General features: G+C 38.0%; 1 pseudogene; it reads left to right on the top strand.

The window, feature by feature from the left end:
- Positions 1–20,899: 20,899 nt before the first annotated feature.
- On the top strand, positions 20,900–21,960 carry LOC119540323 (annotated as a pseudogene).
- Positions 21,961–22,401: the final 441 nt, after the last annotated feature.

The raw sequence follows: 22,401 nt of genomic DNA, 5'->3' as shown, positions 1-22,401 counted from the left end.
CATCTGTTGCTCTTGCTTTGCATTCAAAGGGTTTTGGATTTGATGTCCTTAAAAAAAACAAAAACAAAAAAAAAATGAGGTATTGTGTAATACAGCACCACTTCATTGTAATGCAGAATGCATAGCTGGAGTGTTTGCAACACTCTCCAGCCAGTTCCTTTCACACTGAAAATAGACCTAGGGCCAATGTGAATGCACCCTTTTTTTTTTTTTTTTTTTTTTTTTACAGCTCCACCAATTTTGCAGCTGACATCTTAGCAAACAATTAAGCATTCAAGAAAGTTTACAAAATTTAAAGCCAAATTGCCAGCCACTCCCTACTGATAATCTCAGAGTCACAAATTTTGCCAAAAATTATGCCCAAGAATTACTGTCACTTTAAAGGGAAAAACACAGGCATTTTTCAGCAATAGAACCACCTGATCCAACCCAAGCTGGCAATGTAATTTATTAAAACGTTATTGTTGCTGGTAGAAAAAAAGACAATTTGGGGAATATTAACAAGATTTCATTTGAAATTTTTGTCATTTGTATAATGATATGTATTTATTTTAAAAAGATCTCTAAAAGCTGCAAAGAATCCCCACATAGCATTCTCTATGAGATTACAGGAATGAACATTAAATATAACAGGTTGCTTTTCCAGTTCTGGAATTTTCCTTTCCCAGGGAGTGGTAAAGAGATTGTCACCAAATCCCAGTTTAGCAGAAAGGAAGATACATCCTTCCTCTATAGTTTTCTTTACAGTCATAATGCATCCAAAGAGTGTTAGACAGAAGTGCTTTTTTGGACCACAACTTGGCCAGCTCCTGGACAACCCAGCTGCAGCTCCACACGCTGGACTATGAGGTCCTAAAGGTCATTGATGGGGCTCTTTGGGGAAGCAACTCTTCCTGGAATTCTTCTCACATGTTGGGATAATTGACAATTCTCACACATGCTCCCTGCAATGGCTGAACTATGCTACTCACCACATCCCCCCACCTTTGCCCCCAGTCACTCGAGCATTTCCCTGAACTTTATTCCTTTAGTATTCCTTAGCAATCTCCATCTAAGTGTTCCATGATCATGCCAAAGCCAATCAAATCCAGACCACCATTGCAGACAACCCTTCTCTGGTTCCACTGCCCACAACATAAAAGAGAGAAGCACTTTTGGGGCATTCTGGCTCCGTTCCCTCTGTATCAGCCTTTTGGAGATGCTCAGGATTGAAATATGAAGCACCTTCTAGATATCCCTCGACACAAAGGTGGTCTGTGTATAAAGTGCTTACATTTTACATATCACTGCCATTTCCAAACATGTTGCTGCCCCTTTGCTTACACAGATCCTGCTCCCAGATTGTGTGCCTTCCTTCCTTTCCTTCGGATCTCAGGAAATTCTTCAGAAAGTTTTTATCATCTACTCAAGTCCTTGACCCTTCCTCTGAATTTCAGCAGCATGTTACCTTAAATGCTATTTACTTTTTAGACATAAATCTTCTTCCCCCCCAACTACATTATGAGCCAGGACAAGCATCCATAGGCAGTTTGTAATTACAATGCTTGGCAAAGTACATTCTTGGTACTTCAAAGAACTTTATTAATGATACTTTCCAAAAGCTATTCCCTGAATGGAAGAGTAAATATATGGATTCAAAACATATGGCCTTGTAGTGACTCAGAAATTTTTAGGTGGAAATCATGTAAAAATATGATTATAGAATGAGGAAAGCTACTCAGTCTTCTCTTCCTGGAGTGTGTGATCTGAAATTAGCACCAATGTCAAGTCATCTTCACTGTTCAATCCTGACTCTCCCTGTGGTCTTGGGAAAGTTGGTTTATCTTTGTTTTCTTTCAGTTTGCCCTTTTTTGGGAAAAGGAAATTAGGAACCTTTCTTGGAAATGTGGTGGTATATTACAGTTTGGAAGAAGTGTTTAAGTAATGAAAATCTTCGTCTAATAAGATTATTTTCAGAAGGTATTTCAACAGAAACAAGATTTACTTATTCCAGTTGGATTGATTTTATGCTGACTACTTGTCTGCCAAAATTTACACTTCTCAATCTTTTCAAGTAGTCTGCATCCCTGCTAATCTCTTAGTTCTCCTTCCCGTGATTAAAGAGCCACCATCTAGCTGCTGCCAATGCTGAAAGATTTTATCTTTTCAAATCATTCTTTACATTCTGCATGTAACAATTTATGTGTTTGGTTTTTTTCACAGAATACTTACAGAGCGCTAATGGCATTAGATACCTGACACTCAGTGGGTTGGATGACACTTGGTAGCACTGGGCTCCCAGCATTCAATGAGAACACTGTTTGGTTCTTTTTCATTTTAATTGCTGGGATGGCTGTGGATATAAGTTGCTCTGCACAAAAAGGTGACAAATAATGATGGAAGACACCAGAGTGCTCTCATGTGTGGCTTCGTCAAGAAGGAGAAAAGAGATTATTGCAGCTGAACTGATCACATGGAATTCACTGGGCCTTCCTTTACCCACCCGCACCCTATAGCCACCTAGTCTCTCCACTAAAATGCGCTCCTTACCAGCAATGAATGATCCAGCTGAATCATGCTCAAAAATTGATCCTATTAACAATGATCTTTAGAATGTTCAAGGACATAACGCTGCTTTTGTGCGGTTCCTGCATAAGCATTCTCAAATCCTTAAAGGGGCAAATTGTTTCTGGTTCTGTCATTTTCTTCATAGGGAACTGTTGCCTCAAAACAGAGCCTCTTTTTTTGGGGGGGGGCGGGCAACACAAGCCTCCAGTTTAAAACAGTGCCCACACTGGCCTTCTCAACAACTAAAACGTCACATATTTTTAATTAACATTTTAATTCTTTAAAATCATTTAATGCTAGGCAAATATGTTCATGTTGCAAATTCTGTGCTAAGAAAAGTGTCAGAAGAGCTAACAGGTAAAATTAATTATTTTATTATCTATCAGGTTTTCAATTGTTCTTTTATGGTTTTTCTTAAAAAAACAAAACAAAAACAAAAAACCTCCATTACTCTTGTGGGGAGTAGTAGTAATCTTTAAGGAAAGAATGAGTCTGTGTCCCAAATTACTGAACTTGTATTTGCTTGATTAAGTCTCGATTTTTCCCCCCATTTCTGGTCTTGAAATGGCTTTTATATTTGGCAGCACTGAGGAAAGCTCAGCTTCCTTCTCCTGCTGCTTTTCCTCCTCCTTTTCCTTCTGTGCTACGTCAACGGCCATCTTCCAAGAAGCTGCATCCAGTCGCTCCTTTCAGGCCGGTGACTCAGTGTCCCCTGCTTTCTGCAGCCAGCCTTCAGGCACTGACACCATGGCCCTAACCGCTAGCACCTGCCTCAGTTTCCTTGGTAGTTATCTTAGTTAAGCCATTAGAAGCTTCCTGTGAAAGACGGTAACTCATATAATAGGAAAAATAACTGTGTGCATAATTGCTCAAACACTTCAGCAGGAGGATGCTGGCTGTTTCAACCTGTTTAGAGATCTTTCAAAATAGAAGCACACACATACACATTCTTCTTCATTCCCATTCAAGCTGTTACTTTATGAAAGGCATTTTCCTTAGTACATGGGGAGCCTTATACACAAGAATTTGGGTTTTGTATTTACAATTTCTGCCAGTGGTTGCAGAATCCAGAGAAAACTCACTGATTGCTACAGATAAAAGGTAGCAGTTTTGAACTTCTCTCAATGGGCACTTTATGAATAACATCAATGGTGACGTTTCTATGTTAAAGAACAATGTCTGTAATTAGGCCTTGGACACACATGTTAATAAATAAGAAGCAACTATGTCTTCCCACAAAAGAGCCTCATCATTTCCATCAGGGAGGCAGTGTCAGAGAAATGTTTTCCTTCATTAAATTCTACTCATTCTGTGTTGGCATCTTAAGTTCTTTAAAATACAGGCAGGAGAAGATTTATTTGGAAAGGCAGCAGCCTCCTTATCTGCACCGCCCCCCCCCCCCCCACCACAGCTAAAATCTGAGAACAGGAAAAACAGTGGGCCTTAGCCATTTTCTTTAACCCCAAAGTCCCTTTGTGTGACAATATGGCTTTCTATTGAAGGTTCCAGCAGTGGGGGAGGATTCAGGTCTGTGGACAGATGAAACCCCCAGTGGCAGACAAAACAAGGTTTAGCATCTTAGAGCTGCAAGTATTTAAAAAAAAAAAAAAAAAAAAAAGTGGAGGGAGAGGGTGGATAACGAAGAAAAATCTGGTTAGAATTGAGAGGCGAGGCATCAGGATTAAGAAAGAACCTTCCCATCACATCCAACTCCTCCTCATTGTGCTTGTGAAATGGTATAAAAGCCCTCAAATGGGATCCCGTATTTATCCTGAATGGCAACGGTTCATTTCTCAACTGCGGGGATGACCAATTTCAGCGGTTCCAATCCTCTGCTACAAATAATATTTCATATTTAAAAAGCACATACATGCAGGTGCTGATGATGAATTAGGTATTTTTGTTTAGTTGGGTTTGTAATAGATTCAGCCGAAGAGAAAATTTTAAATTAAGAATTAAGGATTTCTTGTTAATCAGACTTTCCCAATTTTAATGTTCTAAAGTCTGAAACATGAAAAAACTTTGTAAACTAAAGAAAAAAAAAAAAACTGTAAGACAACCAAGGTGCCATCAGCATCTGCTTTCATATTGTTTGGGTCAGGTGCTTCTTGTTTGGGGGAAAAAGCAACAACTTGTTTTGTTGTCGAGTTTATTGCTGGATTTTTTAAACAGGATCTTTCAATCCTCTCTCACTTCAGGGAATCAGTGGAACCAGAACGTTGCTGGGAAAGATTTCCTTATTTGTTTAAATTTCAGTTTTCTTCTACAAAAACTGTTAAATAGTTTAAAACAATTTTTATTCAGAGCGGGAAAGACAGCTCTTCACTTCTGGCAAAGGTCTTTCTGAAGCCGCTGCAGAGCCAGTGTTTTATTTGTCTGCTTCAAGTACAGTGGGAGGGAAGTTGCGAAGTTTGAATGGCAACTGAAAGAACTGTTTTTTTCTGCCACACACCCTCTCCTGATGTGGTTATGTGTTCCAAGGAAGAGGACAGGCCCTGAAACTGAACACAAAAATCAAAATGGATTTTACTCCGCCTTCAGTAAACAGCATGGCACAAAAGTCCATTGTGCTATGAGATAACTGCTAAGATGAATGGGGTTGGCTGTCACGGAGGTGATTGTGGGGCGGTCTCTATTGGATCACAGTCCAGGGCTGAATTCCTTTCTGGTTCATCAGGGTCTGTTGGTACCACAGGAAGTGTCATGATCCTTTTTTTCACTAGGGCCAGATGGTGTCCTTTTTGAGGCCTTACTAATGCCCAGTTTTCCACATGTAAAACTCCTGGGAAAATGACCTAACTCACAGCTGCTTAGTGAGGCTTGAGCAGATCTTTAGAAAGACTTCTGTCAAGAACAAGAAGATTGTACCACTAGCCGGGTAAAGGGGGAGGCTGTGGCTAGAAATGTATCAATTACAAACTATTTTTAAACGACTCTAATAATTTGAATTGTGATTTGCACAATGTGTGTCTTCATAGGTAGTGGCTGAAAGGGTATTTCACAAAAGCAACTAATTGCTAGGGATGCTGATTGTTTTCCTAGCAGAAGTTTTACCTTCCTTGAGAGCAGATGGTCTGAATAAGAAGAGAAAATGTGGTCCAGAAGGGTCGGGAAAGGACAAAAAGTGAAAGATTCCCTAGATAGCTGCAAGGAGCCTGGGGAGAGGGGAGGGACCCTGGTGTTAAAAGGGGCTGGAAAATGTGGAAACTTTTGATGTATGTGGGTTTTGTTTACGAGTGAATTGAATGATTCCCAAGGGTGGACAACTGCAGGTGTGATGTTTAGAAAGCAAGATGCCTTTTCTACTAAATGAGTTAAATGGAGAAGACAGCAAAGTTGTTACAGGGACCAATGAGATTCACACTGAAAGTTACTGTAGGTTTTTTCTCCCACTCCAGAAAGCAATGGCAATAATTACCTTTGCCATGAAGCTACTCTTAATAGCTTCTTTGAATCCTTGCTTTCTGTGTATTTTGAGAAGTAGTTCATTCTTAAAGTTTGTGTGTGTATTCTTCCCTTTGTGATATACTTTTTTGATCTTGATCATCGTTTTCACATCTTTAAAGGGTCTCTTTCTAGCTATTCAAGTTTTCTTTAACAAGTTTAAGCAATTTGTGTCAAATGACAGATTTTTCATGTCACATTTGAATAATATTTTGACATTTAAAGGAAAACTAAAGGCATATAAAAGTAGTTTTGTGGGGGTTTTATTCCAAAATATGACCCAGAATAATTCTGTGCAAACAAATGAAGCATCAGAATAGTTAGCACAGGAACCTACTTATATAAAGGCACTTTTTTTCCCCAAAGTTTATAATATTTATGCAAATCAACTTTAACTTTCATGTCATAAAATCTAATAATATATTACTGGAGAGAGAAAATTAGATTCGATTTCTGTTTTCAGTCAAGTGCCTAACATTCGGTATACTGAAGAAATGTCCCATCTCACGTATTTTAAACCAAAAATAGCTGTGTCATAGCAAATGACAGGTCAGAAACATGAAAAGGAAGCAATAGCTTTACATGACCATTTTTTCATTCTCTCTGAGATTTTTTATAAACACACACAGATGGTGATTAGATATCTTTGCTGTCCTGTACCTGAAAAGCACTGATATTCATTTCATTATACCTCCCTTATGTAACTGATCACTGTTTATGCCAGGATGGAATTGTCCCAAAGTAAGGTAATGGTCCACAGAAACATTTTGGTAAAAGGCTGACCACTTCAAAGGGCAACTGGTTAAGTGTTTTGCTCAAGTAATATCTGTTTTGTTCACATTAAAAATGCCCATCTCTGGGGAACTCAGAATTGTACATCTAGGGCAGTAATCTGAGGGAGTGGGAGAAAAGAAATTACAATTCCCTTTGGTCAACAGCAGCATTAGAACAAAGACCCAACAGTTTGTTAAAGGTAAAATTTATTTTTTTGCTTGCTTGAACTCTACTTTCTTTTGAAAGAATAATATGGCTCAGTAGAAAGAGCTTAAAATATGATTCTGTTGATTAGAATTGATTTCCCTTTTGTTTTAAAAATGTAATTCCCTGTTGGAGCCCCAAGTCTGCAGGAGAACAGACACAGATATTCTGCAAACATGTAGAATCCATGTTGTACAGCCTAACAAGCCCCAGAGACAGAACCAGGATTTCCCCCGCTGGGTCAGTTACATGGAGCCAGGCTTTTAGCAAAAAAACTAGCCTTCTGTCTCCTTCCTTTCATGGACAGGGTTACGTTTTGTTGTGGCACAAAGAAATCCTTCCCTCCCCTGTTTACAAAGCCCCACAGCACTGGCTCTCCTTTATCAGCTGCTCTTTTCTTTCTCTGAATGCTATATTTTTTATTTACATAAGAATTCTTGGAGATGTTTTATTTACATATGTATTCACTCATTTCAGATGAGTGAAAGGAAGTGAGGGAACCCTAAACCCAAAAGCAAATTTTTAAAAGATTGAAAATTATCTCTGTAGCTGTCACTGCCCCAGAAAGTAACTATAATCTTGCTTTTGTTTGTCTTAATTGTTGCATCTTATTCTTCATATCTTGGGGAGAAATTCAGTGAGTTTTCAGCATCTTTCTAAGAGTCACGTTTGGTGTCATGTAGTTTTGTTGCATGGAGAGGAGGAGAAAGAGAAAGAGAAGGGTGTCATTTGAAGAAGTCTCCTTGATTTGGAAGAACTGTTCAACTATTTGAATGGGATCATCAAAGAAAGAAAGAACGCTGAGCCACAAATGAGTGAGGATAATAGCCCTATCTATGAATATTGAGGTATGATTGTTAAAAAGCAAAAGATATTCTTCTAAAACAGTCAAAAAATATTCTTCTAAAGCAAAACATTGCTCATGATTTATATAACTCTGACTTTTGTCAAGATTATCCATTCAATCTATAGACTTTAAAAACTCAAATTACTCGCTGTATTATTAAGTTGTAGCAGAAACTAGAACCTCCATATATTTTTTTCACGATTACAGCTTTTCTTGGGGGAGACCCTTCTATTAAGTTTGAAAGACATTCGTCAAACAAAAGATGGAGTTAACCTTGATCAAAATCCCTTCAATTACTCATGTTGTGGAAATGTGCAAAATACACTCTTTCTGTTTTTAATATAGAGATAATCCTGCACCTCTCCTCTGACTACTCATATTATTAAGATTGTTGACTTCTCAGAATGTCAACTAGAAACTATTGAAATCTTCCAGACAATATTTTTAGTCACTTTGTTGCTGTTGTTTCAACAAATATTAATTGGTACTCTTACTATGTTTCCAGGAAATCAAGCCAGACACAGTGAGCAGTACAAAAGAAAAATCTCCAAGATGCTTGTGGGATCCTTTGCTGATAAACCCATTAGGGACAGACAGCATGTAAATTGGAAGAGCTGAAAAGACCTCCTAGATATTAGCATCCCATTCTGATCTCCTTTAATCGCTTGAAGCTATAGAATAAGGCTGTATACACAATCGGATTTCAACAAATGTTAACTGTTGTTAATTAACTTCTAGGTATTGTCACTCAACCTGACACTAAATATTTCATTTGACTCTTTCCTTGTAGTGTTCCTGGAAGACGAAGTTGCCACTGCTATTGATGTTTAATCTGTGTTTTCTAGATTATTTGGATTACTCCAAAATCTTTATATTAATTAAAATTGTAAAACTACTTTCTATTAATTAAAACTGCAGTCCTATTATTACACTCTGGGCTGTGGAAGGAACTGCATCTCTTTTGGATCCTGCACCTCTTGTTTAAAATATTCACATGCAAGTTAGTTAGGAAAGACCAACTAACCACCTAGCTTTCCCCGTGACACAAGAATCCATGAAGAAGGAAGAAATTATAAAGCCACAAATTCTACAGCTGGAAGGAAACTTTGAGATCTCTAATCAACAATTGCATTCTACATAGGACAAAAATCAAAGGAGAAGGAATTTTGTTTTATTAATCAAACAGTACCTGAAGCACAGAAATAATAATAAATAGCAGAAACTTTGTGCCTAGTACAGTGCAAGCATTTTGATACATAGTCTCTTTCTTACCATAAAATCTGAAGTGGGTGACATTTTCCACATTTTTCCAGATGAGAAAACTGATAAGTAACATGCTTAAGTGCGTAGCTAGTAAAGAATAGAACCATGAGGTAAATCTGACTCTAAAGCCTAGGTTCCCTTCCCTGCCCATAATTACTAGCTCATATGATTTTACAGTGGGTGCTGATAAATAGTATTGAACTTATAACTTTTAAATTTTCTGATCAGTGGACTCAATGAATTTAGGAAGGAAGGAAAGAAGGGAGGGAGGGAGGGAGGGAGGGAAAAAGGAAAAAAGAAACTTCAGTTCAAAATATCCCTGAATACTGTAAATTCCATGATTTCTGATTTGTGTCCTTTGCTTTTGGTACAATATTACAATTCTAAAAACCAGGTTCTGCCACATTATTATTCAATGACTATTAATTAGTCAGTTCAGAAGAGTAAGTAAACAGTATCAGGTCAAGAGGATAAAAGTTATTAAGATTATACAGTATAAAACTTTTCTCATATCAATCTAAAAGTGTTAGCACCGTCACCTCACCAGGCACTAGAAAAACACATTAAAACCTCTGCCACTGTATAAACAAATTCAATAAACTAAATATACTTTAAATATCAAATACATTATTTTCTTCACAATACATAGACATTACATTAAGTCTATTAATCAAAGATACTTAAAGAAAAGACCAATAGCATAAATAATTAAGAATTTATTTCTATGCATGGATGAAAGCATTTTTGGTTTCTGTTTTTAATGTTTTTAAACAAACATGTTGTTTTCTTTATGTTTATTCTAGTGATTATGTATGAAATATGCATAATATATTAACCATTAAAATTAAACAATATCCATGTGATTCTTCTAGTAATTTTTCATGACACAAGCTATGTAGCATGTTATGTATCAAGACAAAATTTACTACAATGTAAAGCATAGATGCACACCTGGTAATAAATAATATTGGTCTTTCTCCCCCTCAGGTATTCTTTATAAAGCATTCTGAAATTTTCAAATAGATTTTAAATGCACTATTATTGCCAATATGTAGTGGTTAATTCTGCATTCTATGTCAAACACCCACTATGTGCATGACCCTGAGCCAAGCACTACAACACAGCTAAAAAATGTTATCACAGGAATGAATACTGGGCTTCTTTTTTCCTTTGGTGATCTCTTTTCTAGTTCTTAATGTATTTAATATTTTATACTGAAGTTTATAGTCACTTAAAGAGAGAATGACAAAAATCGATGACCAATCCTTCATCATTTCTTTCAGTTCATGCTTTCTCTCAAGCCAGATCTTTCACAGATTCCTTACTGAACACACTTAAATAACTTGACATTATAGACTTAATTTAGAATATTTCCCTACAAAAGATGAAATAGCTGCTTTGAACGCAGATAATTTTGCAACCCCTGATCCGTGATGCTATAAATTTAGAAAGCACTTTATGAAATCATACATAGTCCTGCCTAATTTCTAACTCCATCCATATTTTCCATAGATATTCTCTACACAATTTTTGTCTTCTTGTGAAAGCAAAACAAATAATTCCCTTAAATAACTTCTGAGACTATATAAACCTCAGCTCTAATTGTGGCAGTTTAGAAACGGACAAGCTTACATCAATTATACTCAGTCCAAGGAAGAACTATATAATGTGATGGAAACAAGGACCATGGTTAAAGGTCAGTGGAATTGAGATTTCTTCTCCCTGAAAAAAAAAAAGAATACTCTGAGCTAAGGATTAATTACCTTCAGGAATGTCCAGATGGTGAAGGAAGAACCCAGGTGCACTATTCTCTTTCTCAATCGAGGAAAAGATGGAGAGCAAATGGACTGAAATTTCAAGAAATGAAAATTTAACTAGAGATAAGATGTGTTGACTATAGGAAAACGAAAGAATGCAACAGTTTAAAAAGGTGTTTTGAAAACCCCATAGTAGTTAAGGCTTTGATCCACCTTGGAGCAAACCAGACAAACACAATTCAACAAAATAATTATGTGAAATACATATTTTCTGCCAATAAGTTTCCCTCCTGATAGGACTCCAGGAAAAATATTTTTATTTTGTATTTATGCTATTCACAGGCCTTGTTTTGTCTCATATTGTATGCATTACATTACTGACAGTCTTGTCAAGCCACTATTCGTTGATTAATAAAGATGCAGCTTTTTGACCAGGAATGTTTACATCCCTGTTTGCCATGTGTGTGATGACTCCTTGGATGTGGATCTGATTTCGGTTTAGCCTATCAATAACTCACAGGCTTCTCCCATTAATCCCCATGCTAAGTGGTCTCTGAAGTTCAAAAGAGCCATGTTCTATTAGATTATTCCATTATTTTTGTATTTCATGATTCCAAAGATTGTCTAAACTGGCAGATATATGTAGAGCAGGAATTCTCAAATTTTGCCACAAATAAAGCCTTGTATCAGTCAGTGTCAAGTCAGGAAAACAGAAATCACCCTAGTTATTTCAAACATCAAGATTTTAATTCAAGGAGTGGATTACAAAGGAGTCAGAATTCCTGGAAGACTAGAATACAAGAGGAAACAAGAAGAGTGCAATGGACAAGAGAGTTTTTATCCAAAGATTACTAAGTTGCTGCCAACTTTAAGATGTGGCCATGAGTCCACACTTCTGCTGAACAACCTGGAGGCACCGCCTCTGCCACTGCTGCCATTGGAATCATACTGCTGCCACAGAGCAAGAAACCAAGAACCAGAACTCTTATGGATGTTGCTGGAATTAGCTCTGTTGCTCCTGACATCCATAGCCATGCGCAGTCACTCCCAGCCATCCATGACTGCCATGCTGGAGACTGAGAGAAAGGAAAACTAGCTACTCCTTTCCCCTCACCTTCCAATCACTCTAACAGCAAGCCAGGTAGTAAAGAAGCTGGAATATGTGGTTTGTAGACTTCCAACACTGGCAATACAGAAGATAGTATGAAAATGGTGAGTGTGGAGTATAAAATGGTGAGTATGTAGATAAAAGACAACAGATCCCTCAACCACAATCTGGGACACCCCTAATGACAGAGAAGATAGGACATGCAATCCTAGAGCAGGTGGGAGGCTTGTCCTGAAGCAAGCATAAAATTTGTCTTATGTCTTTTTTTAAAAATCATGCAAATTCTGTATTCTATTTCACATTATAGCTATTTGTTTTAATATTAATATAATGCTTTATATTACTTGCGCTTGAGTAAATTTGGCCTGCAAAAAAATGCTCATGCACTTCCTGTAATTTTGAATGTCTCCTGGCCCATACTCAAGGAACTTTTAAGTAAACACCCAGTTTAACAGTCTCCTTCTAGAGGGGGGCAGATTGAGTTTCCACTGTAACCTGGGTCTTGCCCTAGGAATATCTATTAAGTAAATGATTAATAGAAAGAAGGAATGGTTAGACATCAATGAAGCATTTTCAATATTTTTCATCTTTCAGATATATGCTTCCAGTTTCCACCAAACAATTGAGTTTGCTTATTTTAAAGCTTACTATACAATCAGATAATTTAGATGAAGATAAAATAATATGATTCTCTTAATAAGGGATTCAGAAGATAGTTTTAGAAGAAAACTAAGTTTTAGATAATCAAGGTTTTTTGTTTTTTTATTGATGCCAGTATAGGATTGTCAGATGAAATACAAGACACTTAGTTAAATTTGAAGATTACATGGAACATATCTATATTAAAAATAGTCATTGTTTATTTGAAATTAAAATTTAACTGTGTCTCTATTTTTATTTGCTAAATCTGGCAACCTTATGCCAGGATACCAGATTCCTTTCTTTTTTTCTAGTTCTTGTTATTTAACACCACATAAGACCATGTGCAGATCATACAGCAGAATCTGTATATTATTAATAAGCAATTCTATATAACTAAATTAAAATTCCTGTTTGACTATAAGAACTTGATGTTTGGATCACTCCAAAGGGAGAAAGAGAACATGAAATTCACATTTAACAACATTTTAAATTTTACAAATAATTTCAAATACATTCTTATTGAAAACTTACTAAACCTTATGATGTAAGCGTAGTTACTCCTATATTTCAAATGTTTTGAAAATGAGACTTAGAAAGTTTAAGTAAGTTGTTCAAGGTCATATGATTAGTGTACATGCTGCCTCTTGAATATCCTTTCTCTTATCTCCACAAACTTATGTCACCCAATGTCTCAAAAAACACTAAAGCCAAAACTTGGCTAATATAAACATAAAGGGTGAGCCTAGCGTAAAAATAAGTCCAGATCTAAGATGGCGGCATAGAGAGGAGTGGAAGCTAAGTAGTCCCCCTGGAACAACTAAAAAAACCAGAAACAACTAGTAAATAATCCAGAATAACTGCAGGGGGACAGACATGACCGTCCACTCATCATACACCAACCTGAATTGGGAAGAATGCCCAAGATCACAGCATAAAATCTGTAAGTAAGAACTGTGGATCCAAATCAGGAGACCCCTCCCCCCACAGCCTGAGCTACATAGCCTCACAGTGCCAGAGAGAAGCTTTCTCCCAGTAAGCAAATATAGCTCAGCTGAGCTCCAACTGGGGTTTTAATTAGCAAGTGTGAACTGCTCACTAAGAGGTATGAAACCCTAACAAATAGACAGAGGCTTTGGGTGAGGACTGACCTTGGAGAGCCGGAGGGTCACCTCAGACTAGCTCTGTTCCCTTTTTGACTCAGTGGAGAAAGGCTCGGCCATTTTTAGTTCCCAGCTCTGTGACCCAGACAAGGGTGTGGCACAGGCAGAGAGAGACCATTGAAATGCTAATGACCTCCCCTTAGGGCATCTATCTACTCTAAGAGAAAAGGGGTGGGGCCCAGCTCTGCTACCTGCCTTCCATTACGAACTTACACCAGGCAAGAATTACAGGCTAATCTTTGCATCAGGCTGGGAGTTCCCCTGCACGGCCCCGGCGGCCCAGGGCTTCCCTTAAGGGACAACGTGCACTAGTGATGTAGCACAGCCTTCCCTCAGCAGAGGTCCTGGAAGATCACAGCTGAGAAGGGGGGCCCACTTGGAAAACCCAGGGACGCTACATCAATGCTGGTGGTTTGTGGGTCAGCGACAGAGAAAAGCTGGGGCAAAACTGAAATGAAGGCTTAGACTCTTGTAATAGCCTTGAATCTCTGGGAACACCCAGGAGATTTGAATATTAAAGTGGCCCTGCCTCCCTAGCCACCAGGACACATGCCCCACATTCAGGGCAGTCAAATCCAACAACAAACCCAAACTGAGTTCACCAGCTGAACCCCACAAAAATCATTTCCCCACACAACACAGAGACAGAGTTGGGAAGAACTGACTTGAGGCATATAGGTGACTTGTGGACACCATCTGCTGGTTAGTTAGAGAAAGTGTACACCACCAAACTGTGTTTCTGAAAAATTAGATAGGTATTTTTTTTTCACAACTTGAAAGAACCCTGCTGAGCAGAGCAAATGCCAAGAGGCCAAAAACAACAGAAAATCTTAATGCATATGATAAAACCAGATGATATGGAGAATCCAACTCCAAACACACAAATCAAGTTATCAGAAGAGACAAAGTACCTTGCACAATTAATCAAAGAACTACAATCGAGGAGCAAAAACATGGCAAAGGATTTAAAGGACATCAAGAAGACCATGGACCAGGATATAAGTGACATAAAGAAGACCCTAGAAGAGCATAAAGAAGACATTGCAAGAGTAAATAAAAAAATAGAAGATCTTATGGAAATAAAAGAAACTGTTGGCCAAATTAAAAAGACTCTGGATATTCACAATACAAGACTAGAGGAAGCTGAACAGCATCTCAGTGTCCTAGAAGTCCACAGAACAGAAAATGAAAGAACAAAAGAAAGAATGGAGAAAAAAATCGAAAAAATCGAAATGGATCTCAGGGATACAATAGATAAAATAAAACGTCCAAACTTAAGACTCATTGGTGTCCCGGAAGGGGAAGAGAAGGGTAAAGGTCTAGAAAGAGTATTCAAAGAAATTGTTGGGGAAAACTTCCCCAACCTTCTACACAATATAAATACACAAAGCATAAATGCCCAGCGAGCTCCAAATAGAATAAATCCAAATAAACCCACTCCAAGACATATTCTGATCAGACTCTCAAATACTGAAGAGAAGGAGCAAGTTCTGAAAGCAGCAAGAGAAAAGCAATTCACCACATACAAAGGAAACAACATAAGACTAAGTTGTGACTACTCAGCAGCCACCATGGAGGTGAGAAGGCAGTGGCATGTCATATTTAAAATTCTGAGAGAGAAAAATTTCCAACCAAGAATACTTTATCCAGCAAAACTCTCCTTCAAATTGAAGGAGAGCTTAAATTTTTCACAGACAAACAAATCCTGAGAGACTTTGCCAATAAAAGACCTGCCCTACTTCAGATTCTAAAGGGAGCCCTACCAACAGAGAAACAAAGAATGGAGAAAGAGATATAGAGAATTTTAACAGACATGTATAGTACCTTATATCCCAAAGCACCAGGACACTCATTTTTCTCTAGTGATCACGGATCATTCTCCACAAGGGACCATAATCTGAGACATAAAACAAGCTTCAAGAAATTTAAAAAAAAAGAAAATTTGAATATACTCAAAGCACATTCTCCAACCACAATGGAATACAATAGAAGTCAATAATTTTTGAACTGTAACTCCACTATTTACTTCCTACAGGATATAAATTATACAAACTCTAATGACAAATCAGTGGTTTTGAACTCAATGTAAAATATGTAATTTTAGACAACTATATAAAGGTGGGGGAATGGAGGAGTATAGGAACATAGTTTATGTGTTCTATTGAAGTGAAGGTGGTATCAAAGAAAAACAAGATTGATAGAGATTTAAGAGGCTAATTTTAAGCCCCACAGTAAACACAAAGAAATTATTAGAGAATATAACCATAGAGAAGAAATGTAGAGTTTGGGTTAAGAGAAATGGGGGAAGGGGTAATGGGGAGTTAAGAAATGAGTGTAGGATTGCTGTTTGAGGTGAAGGTAAATTTCTAGTAATGGATGGTGGGAAAGAGCATTACAACATTCTAAATGCAATTAATCCCACTAATGGAAGGCTAGGGAGGTGGTGGAATGGGAAGATTTAGGCTGTATATATGTTTCCACTACTGAAAAAAAAAGACAGTCTAAATAGATGATGATTGAATGCCAAGGATGAACTTGGATGGGATTGAGGATAGAGGACAGGTGGCCCAAAGGGACACAGTTGAGACATAAGGTAAAGGAAATATAGAATGTAAGCGTTGTATCATTGTTGAATCTCTTGTACTTCTTAGTTGTGCTTAATGGGATTGAATAAAAGAATGTTCTTGTTCATGGGGAGTGTATATGTGAATTATAGCATATGTTCAAGGATGTGTGCAGCTAGCTCTCATATGTTCAGAGGACAGAGCAATAGATGATGGATGATAGACAGGGAGGGAATGAGGGAGGGAGGGAAAGAAACAGCGATGTGACAGCATGTTAAAGTTGGTGGATTGGGCTATCGGGGGAGGAGGGTCAGGGTATGATGGAATTCTGTGTATGGGGTTAGTATTGTTTTTGCAACTGTTCTTATAGCTTTGGATTTATTTCAAAAAAAAAGTAACATTTGGTCTATCAGTTTGGTAAAAGTGTAAAAGATTGTTATATTTTTATTAGATGGAGGAAAAGGTCATGAACCCTCTGGGGAAGTGGAGGGCATTTACACAATATTTACTGAAATTTGCAATGTACCCACATTCAACCCAGGGAGTTCACTGTACCATCATTTGTAACAGCAGAAACTTGGAAAAAAGCAAATTGTCCTTCAGTAGATTATTTGTTTTTCTTATTCCTTTGTTTGGATAGGGTTTATTAATTTTCTTGGGGTATGGTAGGAACACGTTGGAAGCAAAGTAGTTATTTTAGGTTTTCTGTTTTTCTTAATCCTTTGCTTTGTTTTGTTTGAAATGTATGTCTTTTGTTGCTTGTTTTAATTTTTTGATAAATAAACTTTAAAAAATTAAAAAAAAAAACGTTCAGGTGAAAAAAAGAAGTGAACACAGCAATCCTAACAACAAAAAAAAAATAAGTCCAAAGGGCCAAACTGAAGGTTAAAGGAAAGAGAAGGGATCCCACCTGCTTTGCCTTCATAAACAACAGCAGTAGAGTTTATTTGGCTGATCTTTTACGTATCTTCAAGCCTATGTCCTTTTCAGAGCCAACAGGATTGTGTACATTTTCAAGATGCAAAGATAAATGAGGCATTGTCTGTGAAATTATGAACTTATAGTGCAGGGGGAAGATAATGCTTATTGATGGAAGGTTGAGTTACTCATCCCTTGCACGGTACATTTCCAAAGAGACACAAACTGGACATTGTTGACTAGTTTTGCATCCCAGATCCCTGAGGGATCCTGTCTGCCTGATTTCATTCATCATCTCAGTATTCTAGTGGGTATAAAGATATTATTTATGGTGCGCTGTATATATATAAAAGATCCTTTATCACACTAGTATTTCAGAAACAGAGTTAATACCCACTTTCCAGACCAACAGTATACTGACAGTCTTAGACTGCATGTAATTATTACAGTTTAGACAGTTTAATTTGACCCATGGTATGTCAGAGCAGATTGCTGATGAATCTCTGTTGTATTTAGGATACTGCTATTAGGAATCAGAGCTCTCACTGGACCTCCAGAGGTCATCTCCTGTATTCTCCTGGCCTCAGGCAAAGCTATTTCCAATGATCCAAAACAGAGGTTCCCTCCCCTGTTCTGAAGAATTACCATGCATAGAGATTTGCTCAACAACCTCCAGCATGGTTCTCATTTCAATGCAAATAATTTTGGAAATACAGATTCCTTTTTAAAAATATGAAAACTTTAACCAATTTCAATAACAAAAAATTACATTCATAGGCTTGCATTACCATTTCAAGATTCATACTTAACCAAAACCTATTCTATAACGAATGATAATAACCAGGGGAATTTGATAAAGTTGCCCTATTGATGTTCAGTAAGGTACTCATTCCATATTCATTTTCTTCAGATAGCCCATCTGTGATTAAACAAACAGCCTCTTCCCCTTGATAAACTGGTGTTGGGTACTTTGTATAATCATCTTCATTCACCTAAGTTTATTAGGATACAGGATTGGTTTAAAATTTTATAAGGTATTTAATGTAGGTGACATCTTCTTAGGGAGATAAATCAGTAAATTTTTTTTTTTTTGCTCATTTCTTAGGTAGATTGCATCTGGTCTGTGGGTAAACACAGAGGAGTTGCTCCCTCCCCAGGCTTTTTAATGAGAATATTCTGTCTGATCAGGTGCATGCACCCTGCTGTCATTTGCAGCCTGACCTATAGGTCAGGGGTGATGTGAGCTGGTTCAGGGATGCATACAAATCACATCCTCTTGTCTGTCTGTTTTGTTGACTGGTTCTCCTCAGGGTCGTGGCTATCTTAAGTAGCAGCCTGAAGGATAAAGTGTGCCCTGTCTGAGCTGTAAAACTTTGACTGTGAACCAATTGTATCTGACATACAGCAGCATGAGGTTTGGTTTAGCCTTTGGATTCAGAACAAATCACTGGCTATCAATGGCTGATAGTGACATTCAGTTTACCAAATCTCTCCTTCTTTCTGACAGCTCTACATGGGGAGAAAACGAGCTGTTTTTAACTTAGGGACTTTGTGTTTCAAAATATATTCTGCATGAAATTTTGTTTCCTGAAAACAAAACTATTAAATTACAAGTTTAAAAAAAAAGTCTTGTGCTTCAAGACTCTGGTTTCAATATGCAGCATCCAGGCTTCAAGGCAGCTAATTGGTGATAGAATTCAACAGATATCAAGGCGCATATAAGGTTGTTAAACGTTTTCAGTGAAATTTTGCTATTTTGACTTAACGTCTATAAAAGTTATAACTTTTGCAGCTCTTACTGAAATGTAGCTACAGGGAGACAAATTTAATGCCCTTAAAGTGATATTCTTTCTACCTAGCATAAAATGTGTTAATACCAGATCAGATTAGAGTTAATCTCTAGTCTACTCTGATATTTATGAAATGTTAGCATAATTCAGTTTAAAAAGCATTTGTTGAGTCCCTCTTCCCTTCACATAGAAAAGCATCATACCAGTTACTATGAGGGACACACATGCAAAAAAATAAATGATGTGATCAGGGCCCTCAAAAAGTTTATAATCAAGCAAGGGAGAAAAAGCACAAACGTGATGCACAACAGACTGATAGAAGTACTATGAAGAATACACAAAAATTTATGGAAGTCAGAAGAGAGAAGTTAGAAGAACTTCTTGCTCAGCTTTGAGGAAATGACATTTCCAGAGGTAGAAGAGGGCAATAGGCAAGCAAGGGAATTCCCAGAAAGAACAGGTAAACATACAGGAGGGTAACTTAGAGCAGAGAAAAAGTGAGGAGATCAAGTAGGAGATGTGGCAAAAACACTGTGAATCAAGGAAGAAAATAATGCTGCAACAATTGGTAGGATGGGCTGGAGGCTGGAGAAATTGGAGATTAGGGGATTGAGTAAAGGACTATTGCCATAGGCCACATGAAGAAGGCAGTAAGTCCTCAACTAGGGTCACTGTAACCATGTAGAGCAGAAAGAATGGTTTCCAAGAAACATTTCAGGGATAAATCAGGTGCAGTCCTTGTTTGCACAAGGGGAGTAAATTTTCCATAAAACACTCTCTCTCTCTCACACACACACACACACACACATATTAGGTCTTTTAGTGTCTTTACAGGATTTCAACAGTTCACTGGGCAAAGATCCATTGTAGACTTATGACCTTGTTAACTTTTCCATCATGCCTTCTATACTGAGCTCCTTCACAAGACCAATGCAATCTGATTTGCCTTATCTCCAGGACTATATATGCTTGATAAATGATTATTGATTAAATGAATGAATGAACACATCATTTCAATGTTTTGCTTCAGTGTAACTGGAGAATGGTGACATTTTCTGATAAAGATTTAAAAACAGGGGTGAGGGGGGCAGGTTCTTAAAGGGCAAGGAGTCCACTTCTAGTCTTCTCCTCTGGTGTCAGGACTTCAGAAACAGACTCATCATGAGACTTTGAGGCATATTTCCAAGTCAGTCTTTTGGATTATTTTGAAAATCAATTATCGGTTAATGATATTCTAGTAACCCATTACCCTGAGATGCCTAGGTCAGTCTCCATGGCCATTTCCCTTATAATACTAATATTCTCTATTAATTAATTCTCTATTAATATTTATAGCATCACACAGAGAGATTAAAATGTACATCTAAGCTTCCAAAAACTTACATTTCAAAAGCAAAAATGAAGACAAAACTTTGAGCCTCAAAGGCCTCACTGAGTTCCTATGGATGTGGACCAAATTAAAACAAGTGGGTTCCTAACCCTCCATGCCGTCTAATTTTCCAATGCTTATATTTTCAGCAAAACTACTCCCAAACTGTTTTTCATATACATGCTACATGCCAGGATGTATTTTTATAATAAAAGGAAAATGCTTATAAAAATAAATATTTAATAGATATGTTCATTAGATATGTTGTTTAGGTTCAATTTGAATCCTTACAATTTTATCAGCTTGGTATCAGAGTCCTAGTAAATCAACTTACCAAGTGACATGAGTAGGTCTCCGCCCATGCCCACTGGAGCCTGTTCATGTCAACTGACCTGAGTCTGCGAATTCTCCACTCTGGGACCATTTGGACTGCCCCTACCCCAGCTTTCTACCTTTTGAAAACACGAGAATAATGTTTCTGCGTCAGTTTTTACTAGAGCCAATCACCTGTCATGCCTGGAACAGGGATCATATCCAGATTGCCCGTAGCCCCCAAAACTACAAAGTCCACATCTGTAAGAACAGGAGCCAGGGAGGGAAAGCTCATGAACTCAAGGAGCACAATGGACACAGCACAGGTATTGACAGGGCTCCCAAGAGCAGCAGCATTGTCACTTGTGGAGCAGATCGCAATGCTTATGTCTGGAATCAGAAAGATGGTATCTGGAAGCCAACCCTGGTGATCCTGAGAAGTAATTGTGCAGCCACTTTTGTGAGTGGTCCCCACCAGAGAACAAATTTGCAGTGGGAAGTGGAGCAGGACTCATGTCTCTTTGCTGCTTAGAGTCTGAAAATGACTGGGAGCAAGCACATTAAAAAGCCTGTCCATTCCACGGTCCTCAGCTTGGATTGGCACCCCAACATTTTGCTGGCAGCATAATCTGTGACTTCAGAGGCAGAATGTTTTCTGCCTACATTAAAGAAGTGGATGTAAAGCCAGCTAGTATACCATGGGGCAGCAAGATGTCTTTTGGCCAGCTGACATCAGAGTTTGGTGGTGGTGGCATTGGTGGCTGGGTCCAGGGGGTCAGCTTCTCTGCCAGTGGGAGCCTCCTCACCCGGGTCAGCCACTGTGTCTGCTACACCATGTCTGTTGTTGATGCTTCACAAAGCGTCAGGTTTCAACTCTGAAAATGGAGTTCCTGCCACTCCTAAGTGTATCATTTATCTCTGAGAATAGCATCGTGGCAGCTGGCCACAACTGCTGCCCAATGCTCTTTAATTATGATGACTGTGGCTGCTTGACTTTGGTCTCCAAACTAGATCTTCCAAAATGGAGCATCCAGCACATGTCAGCCATGGAACACTTCCGCAACATGGACAAAAGGGCCACAGCCGAGGACGCACTGCAGCCTTGGAGACACTACACCAGAATAGCATCACTCAAGTGTCTAGTTATGAGGTAGACAAGCAAGACTGTTGCAAATTTTGCACTACTGGTGTTGATGGAGCCATGACAATATGGGATTTCAAGACTTTAGCATCTTCTATCTAGGGCCTTTGAATAGTGTGAAGCTGAGTGAACCTCCAGGATCTAGCATGACAAACTGCGACTGACCACAGCTCTGTCACTTGCATGATGGGGAGGAAAGTCAGCTGCCAAGAAACACAGAGACATAGTGTGAAAATTTTGTTTGTATGTTTTTGTTTGAATATAATTGGTGAACATGTTGGTTTTTTAAAGGCAGCAGTAATTTTTTTTTTTTCTGTTTCATTCCATTCTTGACCAGAGCTTCTCTTTAAGTAGTTTATTATGGAAAATTGTCACACTAACTTAAAGGAAGGGGTGGGGAGGTATGTAATTTGTCTGCTAGAAAATTAAATAAAAATAATGAATGTTTTAAAAAAAAAAGTTGCATGAGTAATGCAAAGCCATGCTATATTTTTAGTAATCTAGAGAGTTCTGTAGCTGCTTTCACTCTGGAGATAGTTGTTGATTCTGGGAAAGTACAGA

This window comes from Choloepus didactylus, chromosome 7 (assembly GCF_015220235.1).
Source record: "Choloepus didactylus isolate mChoDid1 chromosome 7, mChoDid1.pri, whole genome shotgun sequence".
NCBI classification, from domain to species: domain Eukaryota; kingdom Metazoa; phylum Chordata; class Mammalia; order Pilosa; family Megalonychidae; genus Choloepus; species Choloepus didactylus.
The sequence above is the reverse complement of the archived record's forward strand: the minus strand, read 5'-3'. Positions and strand labels throughout refer to the sequence as shown.